This window comes from Eleutherodactylus coqui, chromosome 1 (genome assembly GCF_035609145.1).
Source record: "Eleutherodactylus coqui strain aEleCoq1 chromosome 1, aEleCoq1.hap1, whole genome shotgun sequence".
Lineage (NCBI taxonomy): Eukaryota > Metazoa > Chordata > Amphibia > Anura > Eleutherodactylidae > Eleutherodactylus > Eleutherodactylus coqui.
The window spans coordinates 164773404-164785537 of record NC_089837.1 but is presented as its reverse complement, the minus strand read 5'-3'; positions in this window follow the sequence as shown (position 1 = coordinate 164785537).

The window sequence follows — 12134 nt, the reverse complement described above, 5'->3', positions numbered from 1 at the left end:
GTATTTAACGGGCAGCCAGTGCAGTGACTGGCACAGGGCAGAGGCGTCCGAGTAGCGCCTGGACAGGAAGATGAGCCTGGCTGCCGCATTTAGGATGGATTGGAGAGGGTAGAGTCTGGTGCAGGGGAGGCCGATCAGCAACGAGTTGCAATAATTTAGCCGGGAGTGGATGAGGGCAACAGTAAGCGTTTTTAACGTGTCCACAGTGAGAAAAGAGCGGATTCTTGCGATGTTCTTGAGGTGCAGCTGACATGTTCGGGCCAGAGATTGGATGTAGGGGGTAAATGATAGATCAGAGTCGAATATGACCCCAAGGCAGCAGGCATGTTGTCTAGGAGTTATGCTGGCGCCACACACTGAGATGGAGATGTCAGGATGAGGTCGGTTAGTGGAGGGTGGAAATACCAGTAAGTCAGTTTTAGAGAGGTTTAGTTTTAGGTAGAGAGAGGACATAGTGTTAGAGACATATAAGAAACACATTTATATTATTACTACAACAATGGCAATTCACAGAATGGAAGGGAATTGAAGCATTATAAAGATCTGGTATATAAAAATGGAGATTTGGTGGAACAAGGTTATCTTGGAAAACTATTTGAGTTCGTATGTTCTCCCTGTGTCTGTGTGGGTTTCCCCCTGATACTTTGATCCTCCCCTCTCCAAAAGCATACTAATGGTGAACTTAGACTGTGGACCAAACCAGACAAGCGATGTACAGCGCTGCTGAATAAGTATGCACCATATAAATGTTAAGGCTTTAGAATTTGTAAGAGGTAGCATGTAAGTGCTTTCTGCTTTCTTCGGGTCACAGGGAAGACCCGGAGTGAGGAGAGGTGAATTTAAGCCTATTTGGTATTGTACTGCACGCAGAAGGGGTTTTATCTATAATCTATAACTAGTTTATCCAAGGACTTTTTGTTTTAATATACTCTTTTATTTTCCATGATCAAACAATAATAGTATACCAAAAAAAAAAAATAGACTTACAAGTAGAAGAGGAAAATATGTAGGTACGTGTGGTGAAGAAACAGATCAGGAGGATAAATCAGTGAACATAAAGGCGCATTTAGGCACAACGATTATCGCTTGCCTTCTGCATCCCGATGTTTTCTGCAAGGAGCGCCCGACTGTTATACAAATGAGCGCTCCGTGCCGGGTGTGGAGAACAGAGCTGGACCGCTGTGTTCTTCATATCCAGCTGTCATCAGGCATAACAAAAACTGCACGATGTCAGTGCAGTTACACACAACGATTATCACTCAAAAGATGGCTTTTGAGCAATAATCGTTGTGTCTAAATGGGCCTTAAGTCTAAACAGAGATATCCTGTGCCTTAGTAATCGATGGCCAAAAGATGAGAGAAAACCCCTTAAACAGCAGATCAAACCCAGAAGGTAATTGAGCATAACTTACAACAGTGACCTAGATTATAAATATAATATGGGACAATTTATATCTCGCTTCTTGGTACTTGTGAGTAAACTCAAAGATCACATCTCTCTGGGCCAGAGTAAATGAGATATCCAGGTCGCTTTCCCATTTAAGCAAATATGATGGTTTAAATTTTTGTGGCGGGGAGATCAGTAGAGCATAAAAAAACAAAGAGAATGACGAGCAGGGCCTCATCTCATACAGACTTTTTCAAAAGGTGTCATTTGTCAACAAAATCCTTTGGATGAGGGGTAAAGAGCTCACAAAATGGAAGGGGCTGCATAGACCTCCAAAGGCCCCGTTGGACAAGGGCCAAAATATCTGACAAATCCGATTTGGAAAGCCAGCGAGTTTCGAATTAAAACTGAGACACATATCTGCAAGGCACCAAGTTTTAAATGGGCCATTCGATAAGCCCGCAGAGAACTGTGGATTTTCCAAAATGGAGAGACAAGATCCTTTGGAAATAAGGTATCATAGGTTACCAAAGTGGGTCCTGTAGTTGGGTTAGACTTTAAGATCATAGGGATAGGGGGGTCCCATCCAGAGAAGCAACTGTAGGGGGAATGGGTGTTAAGGTTGTGCATCGGACCTGTGGTTCTACAGGTTTCCTGGTGAACACCTTCACAGGCAGGGGTTAATTGAGATGGCTGGGTGTGGTATTTTCTGCAGATAAATACCAGCAAACTCTTGGGAGAGATTGATGGTCATTTTAGTACTTAACTGTGTTGTGCCCACTCAGAGCGGGTTGTATGCATGCTAGTCTGTAGTGTCCCTCTCTCCTCCCCTGAAGACGGTCTGGACACCTGTAGTCCTTGTCTGCATCATGTGCAGCCCCCCCTCTTCCCTTCCCTCTGACAGATGCGGGCCTCCAGACGTCTTACGTCTTGTGTGTGTGTCAGACGGGTGATGCCTGACACTGTTCCCTATGTCAGCATGGTGGCTGATTCTCTATTCCCCGGATGTGAGTACACTTGGACTGCCTATGGTTTACCATCTGTATGCATGTGAGCTCTGGGTGGGGTTCCTGTTATATGTTGTATGCACAACCTGGTATGTAGGTGTGAACAGCAACATGTTTTGTATGTCTGTGCAACTGCTCTATGTGCAGCCCTGCTCTCTGTGGTTGTGTTACTCTGTATGTTGGTGTGAACAGCGACGTATGTCATGTTCGTGCAGGTGGCCAGACATGTGCTTTATGTGCAGTTCTATTCTGTGTTCAGTGTGTGTGAACAGTGTCCTGTGTGTTTAGTGCACTTCTCCAGGTTCCTGATCAGGGATAGCTAGGTCCCAGATGAAGACAGTGGGGCCAACCTTATCAGGATGATAACCCTGCTTTTAGGCAGGGGTTCCCCACTTTCCCTGATTAGTAGGGGACAGAGGTCCTTTCAATTGTACCTGGAGAGTAAAATTGTATATAAATGTGTTTGCAGGTTTTGAATGGACACACTTGCATCCGTATTGAAGTGTGGTGCTTTAGTGCGCTAAGCGGACGTAACAGTGGGGCAAAAGAGTGTTCTGTTGATACCCATTGTTTTGTGGCCTGATGTGTGCACCAATCAAGGACACGTTGTAAGAGGGAAGCATGGTAATAACCCTGTATGTCTGGTAGACCCACCCCACCACTAGTCTTCATCAGAAAGAGAATCAAGCACACTAGTCTGTCTAGTTTATTAGTCCAAATAAATAATTTTAATGGGGAGTGTTTGCAAGATATATAAAATGTGGGGCAAAATGTTTATTTTATAGATGGTGCGCCAACCAAACCAGGTATACAAGCCTTTGGACCATCTGTTTAGATCACTCCTCATGTTCCTAAGTAACAGTAGATGATTCAGAGTGTATAACTCCCCTTGGTCTCTCGAGATCCACACTCCAAGATATTTAATGGCTTCCAGAGCCCATTTAAATGGAAGGGTGGAGGCAAGAGAGGTCTGGATAGAATATGGTAGCAAGACATTTAAGGCTTCAGATTCTTGGAAGTTTATTTTAAAACTACAATTTTCCTGAAAATGGTGGAGTCCCATCAACAGACTTGGGAAGAACTTGATCACATTTGTTAGAAAAAAGAGCAAGTCATCCACATATGTCACAACTTTTATATCCATATTCTAAATAGTATGGCCTCTAATACCTGGATTTGTTCTTAGTGTCCATAGCAGGGGTTCTAAGGTTAAGACGATGATCAAGGGGTAAAAAAGAGGGCAATCCTGTCATGAACCATTTCTTATGTGAAAGAAGGAAGAAATAACACCATTATCATTGGTTGAGGCAGTGGGGGCCTGATATAAAGAATGAATCTATGAACGCATACCCTGGCCCAGACCAATATGTTTCAATTCTGAGAAGGGACCAACTCACCCGATCAAATGTCTTTTCTGCATCAATAGATAAGAAGCATTGTGAAGAAAAAAATTATACAGCTCACTGATAGATGTTGACTTAGAATGATCAAATGTCCTTGTAGAATAATCCACAGGTGCACGGATGTTGCAGGCTGAGCCCAGTCCGAAGTAAAGCCTAGAAGTATGAAGATTTGATCCAGCACCAATATTTTTTTTTTTTTTTTAAATCACTTCTTTATTGAATACATATTAAAAAATTCCCATGTGCACATGGGTTAAAAGACAAGCTGATACGTTTCGGCTGTTATACAGCCTTATTCATAGCTATGAATTTTTTAATATGTATTCAATAAAGAAGTGATTTTTTTTTTTTTTTTTTTTTAAATCTTCATACTTCTCAGCTTAAAAGCATTGTCCCAGGCTTCTAAGGCTGGGATAAATCCAACTTGATCAGAATGGATGATACTAGGTAGTAATGGGGCTAGGCATAAGGCAAGGACTTTGGCAAATAGTTTGGTATCGCCATTTAGCAGGGAGATCAGACAATAACTAGACCAGAGTGTGGGGTCTTGGCCATCTTTATGGATTACTGAAATGTGGGCATGGGTTATATCCAAAGGAAGAGGGCATCCGTCCTTGATGGAACTAAGGCCTTGATCCAGGGGATTGAATATAAGGTCTGTATATTTCTTATATTAAGAGGCGGTAAAGCCATTTGTGTTAGGTGCACTGTTCAGACACAAACTTCTGTTTCGGTATCTTGCAGAAATGGGCATCGTCCCATTTTCCCTGAGCTTATATTGGTGGTAGATCAACAGAAGGAAATCATCAGTTTACAGAAGCAACTGCTGGGCTTGCATCACTCAGGTACCAATGTCCGCATGGCACTGCCCACAAAGTTCGGTAGGGATCTCCATCAGTATACAGGCTTCCTCAATCAATGCCGGATTTATTTTCAAATGCAGCCCACACTGTTTACCAGTAACCGGAAAAGGGTATTTATTATTAACCTCCTCACTAATGACGCGCTTGCCTGGCCCTCGCCATACGTAGAGACCAACAGTAATCTCCTCGACAGCCTCGATGCCTTCATGACCGCTATGGGGCAAATCTTTGGTAATCGGAACCGCTGTGCCACAGCTGAAGGGAGGTTACATAACCTACGACAAGGGTGACGTTCCGTTGCAGAATATACGGCGTTTCATCACTGGGCAAATAATACCACGTAGAATCATGCTGCACAACAGAGCCAATTTTGCCAGGGATTATCTGAGTGGGTAAAAGATGAACTTGCCAGAGTGGAGACTCCTGAAAACCTGGAAGACTTCATCCAGTTGTGCATCCTGATTGACCAGAGACTTTTCGAGCGGCGAAAGGAGAGACTGCAAGGTTCAGATATCAGCACCTCATACTTCTTCAGTCAATTGACGTTGAGTCCCCACCCAAGGACTAAAGCTGCTCCTGAACCCATGCAGGTCAACATAATCTGCAAACATCTATCTACCACGGAGAAGGAAAGGCGCCGAGCTGAAAATCTGTGCCATTATTGTGGGAACTCAGGACATTATGCCCTAAACTGTTCAAACAAGCTCCAAAGGACTCTCGCCTTGTTAAACCCATAGCCAATCCAGTCGTCATGAAACAAGGGGATACCACCAAACACACCTTTCCACTAGTACTTCATGACAGTGTGGAAACCCTTTCCCCGATCCACCATTTTGTCCTCCCAATTGAGATTGTAACAGGTGATCACAAGACACAGTGCTCGGCGATCTTGGATTCGGGAGCAGAGGGGAACTTCATAGACTTAACATTCGCTAGTGACAAAGACATTGCAACAAGACTTAAGTGTTTCAGTGTTTCACATTCGCTATGTGAGGCACTGAACGAGAAATGTTTGAATGGAACAACGATTTTTATGCCTGTGACAAACGAGAAGCGAACGATGAACGAGAATCGTTCAGTCATTGACTCGCATTTAGACTGAACAATTATCATTCACTTTTGTTTGTTTGAACGATTTTTTTCAGTAGAATTGTTCCATCGAAAAGCACCCTTATGGTGACTTTCAAAATACCAATCAAGTTATAATTTTACCAGGTTTTGTCCAGATCCCTCCTTAGAGGACCAAATCAGACTTCATTCTCTGGATCTTGTTAGGTGTCTGAACATTTTCCTTTATAAATTTCAGGATATTGGACTTGAATAAAATCTTTTAGGTACAGTTCTCTACAAGGAACAAGGATCAGAAAGCCTCTAAACCCACCTTCAGTAGGTGGATCAAAGAGGCCATTAGTGTGTCATTCATATCCCAGGGCTTGAAGCTGCCTAATTTTGTAAGAGCTCATTTGACTTGTGCAGTGTCAACCTGTTGTAGCAGAGAGAAGTTTACTTCCTTTGTAATATATTTGTTCCCATGCAGCAGCACAAGATTCCCTGCAGATTTCTGTAGTCTTTATAATCATCACAGAGTAGGTAAGCTTTAGTTAGCCATATGAAGGAGGGGATGTGGAGCTAGCTGTTAATTTATTACTATTTCACGAAAAAATCCAATCTGCCCTACCAGTTCACAGGGGCAGGAATAACCTCATGGTTGTTCTGCTGTTTAGACTAATAGAAAGCAGATTAACATTGGAAATCAACGCTTAACACTGTGTTTTCTCCTCATAGCCAGCGGTCCCATCCCAGCTTACATCTGCAATCCCAAAAGTGGTTGGTTCCGCGAGAGCAGGGGGAGGTGGTGTCTGGCAGCATCACACTGACGTCACAGTCTGTGCCAGGATCATCACAGAGCAGGGGAGCTTCCACGCGGAGGAGAGGGTATGTGGGTCTCGGGAAGATAGGGGGCCGCTGGGGGATGTCACTGTTGGTTCTGGGGGCCGCCGTGGGGTGTCACTATTAGTACTTTGGGCCAATGTGGGGTGTCACTATTACTACTGGAGGCCGCTGTGGGGTGTCACTATTACTACTGGGGGCCGCTGTGGGGTGTCACTATTACTACTGGGGGCCGCTGTGGGGTGTCACTATTAGTACTGGGGGCCGCTGTGAGGTGTCACTATCATATTGGGGGCCACTGTGGGGTGTCACTATTATACTGGGGACCTCTGTGGGGTGTCACTATTATACTTAGGGGCTGCTGTGGTGTGTCACTATTATACTGGGGGCCACTGTGGAGTGTCACTATTCGTACTGGGGGCCTGCTGTGGGGTGTCACTATTATACTGGGGGCCTGCTGTGGGGTGTCACTATTACACTTGGGCTGCTGTGAGGGTCACTATAACCGCTGGGGCCACTGGGAGTGGGGTCACTAATACCATTGGGGTATGTTTACATATGACTGCTTTCTGGATATGAAAATGCTGCTGAATTTTCCACAGAGGACATTCTGCAGCATTTCCGCATCTAAAAAGCAGTCAAAATCTGCATGCTGCCTATTTTGAAGCGGCCGTGTCCTTTTTAGAATGACGGTGGTAAAATCCTACATTGTGGTAAACCCCGCCCCCTGATGTTTCGGCACTTTGCGATGAATAAGTGGGTTTTGGGTTTGCAGTTTGGGCACTCGGTCTCTAAAAGGTTCGCCATCACTGGACTAGACTAACTAAAAATAACCTTTAATTAATGTAATATATAAAAACATATAAAGGGTACTTAAAGGGGTTGTCCCGCGCCGAAACGGGTTTTTTTTTTTTTCAACCCCCCCCCCCCCCCCCCGTTCGGCGCGAGACAACCCCGATGCAGGGACGTACAGAAAGCTCACCGGAGCGCTTACCTTAATCCCCGCGCTCCGGTGACTTCTATACTTACCTGTGAAGATGGCCGCTGGGATCCTCTGCCTCCGTGGACCGCAGCTCTTCTGTGCGGTCCACTGCCGATTCCAGCCTCCTGATTGGCTGGAATCGGCACGTGACGGGGCGGAGCTACACGGAGCTACACGGAGCCCCATAGAGAACAGGAGAAGACCTGGACTGCGCAAGCGCGGCTAATTTGGCCATCGGAGGGCGAAAATTAGTCGGCACCATGGAGACGAGGACGCCAGCAACGGAGCAGGTAAGTATAAAACTTTTTATAACTTCTGTATGGCTCATAATTAATGCACAATGTATATTACAAAGTGCATTAATATGGCCATACAGAAGTGTATAGACCCACTTGCTGCCGCGGGACAACCCCTTTAAGACGAACACCTAAACATAAATAGTACCAATAGAGATTGATACGCTAATGTAAACCTGAGACAGCCACTATAGCTGAGTTAGTGGGAAAAATCTCGGTTTACCAAAACAAAATGATATTTAGATGTAATTAGGTTTTAGAACAATACATGTACCTCCACTGAAATAGTGTTCTAAAGGTGGAATCTGTCACTGGGGAGCAGTATGATGGGATAACTCCCCTAGCTAAGCATGGATGAGATCATGCAACTGATCCACCTAGGGTCTAGAGCAACTACTAAGCACTGGATGCATCTTTACTGAAGTGGTGTTCTACCCTGTTTCACCGACAATAAGACAGTGTCTTATATTAGTTTTTGCTCTCAAAGATGTGCTAGGTCTTATTTTCAGGGGATGTCTTTTTTTTCCATGAAGAATTCACATTTATTGTTGAACAACAAAAAAAATGCACATTTATTATGTACTGTACAGTAGTTCTCATCACAAACCAGCATAACCAGACAAACTGTGAATCCGATCAAGAATTTCTTGTTACTACCATTATTTCCATGTACAAACTGTCTGGAGACTGTAACAATCACCGCCCCAAGAATCAAAGTGACACACTGGTTGCCTGACTCACACTCAGGGTCACAAAAAAAAAAGGGCTGTAAAGTACCGGGCTCCCACACACTGTCTGGAGACTGTAACGATCACTCACAGTAGTTCCTGGACCACGTGTACAGCAGGGACGGTATTTCAGCTTCCGGACACCAGGGAGAGCTCATCCCAGCAGACTCACAGAGCAGGGACAGGGCTAGGTCTTAATTTCAGGGAAGGCCTTATTTTTAGCACTTCAGCAAAAGCTTTACTAGGTCCTATTTTCAGGGGATGTCTTATTTTTGGGGAAGCACGGTAGATTTCTAGCGTGGGATCAATAACCAATGAGCACTATGATGAAATATCTTCCCTAGCTTAGTAAAGAAGCAATCATGCAACTGGGCCAACAAGTTTCTCCAGAGGGCATAGATCATCAGGGACTTTGATAAAACCTCAGAAATAATTTCAAATATCCAGATATGAATGGTGAAAGTGTGCTAAACGGCTAACCGGAACCCCTCACTTCATATCCATTAACCCTTTCCAATCCACTGTCCGACGTCTGAAGACATTCTGATTGAAGGCTGTACAGCTCCGATGTCAGAAGACGTCTGGCAGGGTATTCTTACTCTATATTACTGGCCGCTCTGCTGTAAGGGGCCTCTCCAGCATGTCCCATACTGCAGTACTGGCTCTAGCCAGCAGATGGCGCCATTGTATAATAGGAGAAAGAGAAAGCTCTCTAGGAAACCCTGAATCTAAAATTGGATTGCAAAGGGTTAAAGGTATCAAATTCCCACAAACAAACTTGGTCAGAATCTCAACTCTTACTACCAATATTTAAAAGATTCCCAATGCTCTGATGAGGTCTTACCATAAACTGCAGTCCCCGTAGGAGAAAGAGGTAATAACTACAAAACTGCAGAAATGGTAATAATGCGTTCAGGAGAAAAATGTTAAATTTGTCTCCGACGCATGCTATGCAACGCACAAGAGTGGCTCAGGCCCCTTTGAAATCAATGGGGGATTATCGTTATCCACTGCCACTGCTGTAACAGCAGTGGCAGAGGATTCCTTCACCCCCGCGGGAGTCCCCTCATCGCTGAACACTGTGACAGTGTTCAGTGATGAGGGGACTCCCCGCGGCGGTGCTCTTCGGGGAAGGGGGGGGGCAGGACTTGAAATATAAGCCCTTCCCCAAAAATCATCCCAAATGTGTGTAAAAAAAAAAAAATAAATAAATAAAAATATATATATATATACACTCACCTCTCTGCTGCTATCAGGGTCTCAATGAATTCAATGAATGGATTGAGCGCTGCCTGTGATTGGCTGAACGCTGTGACCAATCACAGGCAGTGCTCAGCTGTCATTCAATGAATGGCTGAGTGCTTAGCCAATCAGACACAGCACTTTCAGCCACGCGGCAAGACCTGCCGGACCCCGACAGCGGTGGTGAGGTTAGTATATATATATTTTTTATTTTTAACACAAGCTAGGGAGGATTTTTATGGTACCATTTGGAGAAGTGAATATATGTATTTTTTTATTTTTTACACAAGCTAGGGATGATTTTCAGGGAAGGGTTTATATTTCAAGCCCTTCCCCAAAAATCACTGCTGGGATTCCCTGCATCTCATTGCATCATATCTCCTAAACTATACTAAAAATTTTTAAAAACATTACACTCCCAAGTACAGAAAAAAATCATACAATTAAAATTGCTAGTAAAAAAGTGTCATTTTTAACCCGCAAATAATGAAAAAATTCGTCACTTAAGTGGTTAAAGGGGTTGTCCCGCGCTATTTTTTCAATAGCCCCCCCGTTCGGCGCGAGACAAACCCGATGCAGGGGTTAAAAAAGAAAACCGGATAGTGCTTACCTGAATCCCCGCGCTCCGGTGACTTCTTACTTACCTGGTGAAGATGGCCGCTGGGATCTTCACCCTCGGTGGACCGCAGGGCTTCTGTGCGGTCCATTGCCGATTCCAGCCTCCTGATTGGCTGGAATCGGCACAAGACAGGGCGGAGCTACGAGGAGCCGCTCTCCGGCACGAGCGGCCCCATTCAGAAAAGAAGAAGACCGGACTGCGCAAGCGCGTCTAACCCGGCGATTAGACGCTGAAGATTAGAAGGCACCATGGAGATGGGGACGCCAGCAACGGAACAGGTAAGTGAATAACTTCTGTATGGCTCATAATTAATGCACAATGTACATTACAAAGTGCATTAATATGGCCATACAGAAGTGTATACCCCCACTTGCTTTCGCGGGACAACCCCTTTAAGGAAAAAAAAGTCTATGCAGCTTTGATTAAAATCGTATTCTATTTTGCAGGACACTAGATGGTTAAATATGTATGCTGTCAAAGAAATCCATAAATAGGCTAACATAATGGGGATATTCTCATGCCCATAGCGGTACCACATTATTATATGAGGTAAGTCTCAAACCATTTAATAAAAACTGCCATTGTGCTAAAACTACACTTTAATCCTGTGTTAAAAAAAAAAATCTGCTGGGCATGTTTGTCGGAGTTCTAGTCATGGGACCTGAAGGCCAGAAGAAAACTGCAGAGTACACAACCTGTAGGGGAGAAGCCACAGAACTGGATTCCTTACAGCAGAGGTCAGTGATATCGTGATGGATTTCTCAAAAAACACACACAAAACAACGCAGAGTGCTTCTTTTTAAACAAGTTGCCCAACTTAAAGAGTGACTACACTTTTTGCTAACTTTAGACATGTCATAGAGACATGTCAAAAGTATTGATCAGTGGGGGTTCATTTGCAGGGATTCCCGCAGATTGATAAATTGCTGTGCCCCCTCAGCTATCTTCTCTGTTTTTCAGAGGTATATAGAAATCAATAATTTTGACATAGATCTATGATATGTCAAATTAACTGAAAGTGCAGCTACGTTAATTTTTTTAAATGGGTTTGAGCACTGAGGTCTGTGATTGGCAGTAGCAGCCTGTGATGTTGAATAAACCCGCTGCTGCAGCCTGTAATCACAGGGCAGACCAGTGGCATATTATGTTTACGCATGGGCAATCAGTTGACAAATAAATCAGACAACCCCTTTTTGGGTCAATTCACATGTGTGTTACGGCTCAGTTCTGGGTTTCCGTCTCTCTGTTTCGATTTTGGAGCGCCAGAAACAGAAATAAAATGGAATTAAATGTTTACATTTTTTCTCATTGATTTCAATGTGGCTTCCAAAAAATTCTGAAAGATTTCCGTTTGTTTCCATTCCATTAGGTTTCTTCGTTTGAATGGAAAAATAGTGCTGCAGACGGCTGATGCTTTTTCAATGAAGCGCCGGATAATTCCTGGTATGTTACAATTTACAGATGGAAGTGCGCTTCTTTTAGGGATGGTTAATTGATAGAATATGCCATCATTTTTTAATAAACAGGCATCTGATTACTGGTCATTACATGTACAATAAATATTGCCAACAGTTGTGTCTTTTTATGCAGATATTATGTGTTTGCTGCTTCATTTTTGTAGCCATGCCTTACTGGGGATTTTCACACTTAAAGCGGTTTTCTGACAATCCCATATATTGGTGGCAGTGGGGGAAGGGCAGAATATGTAATAAAAAAA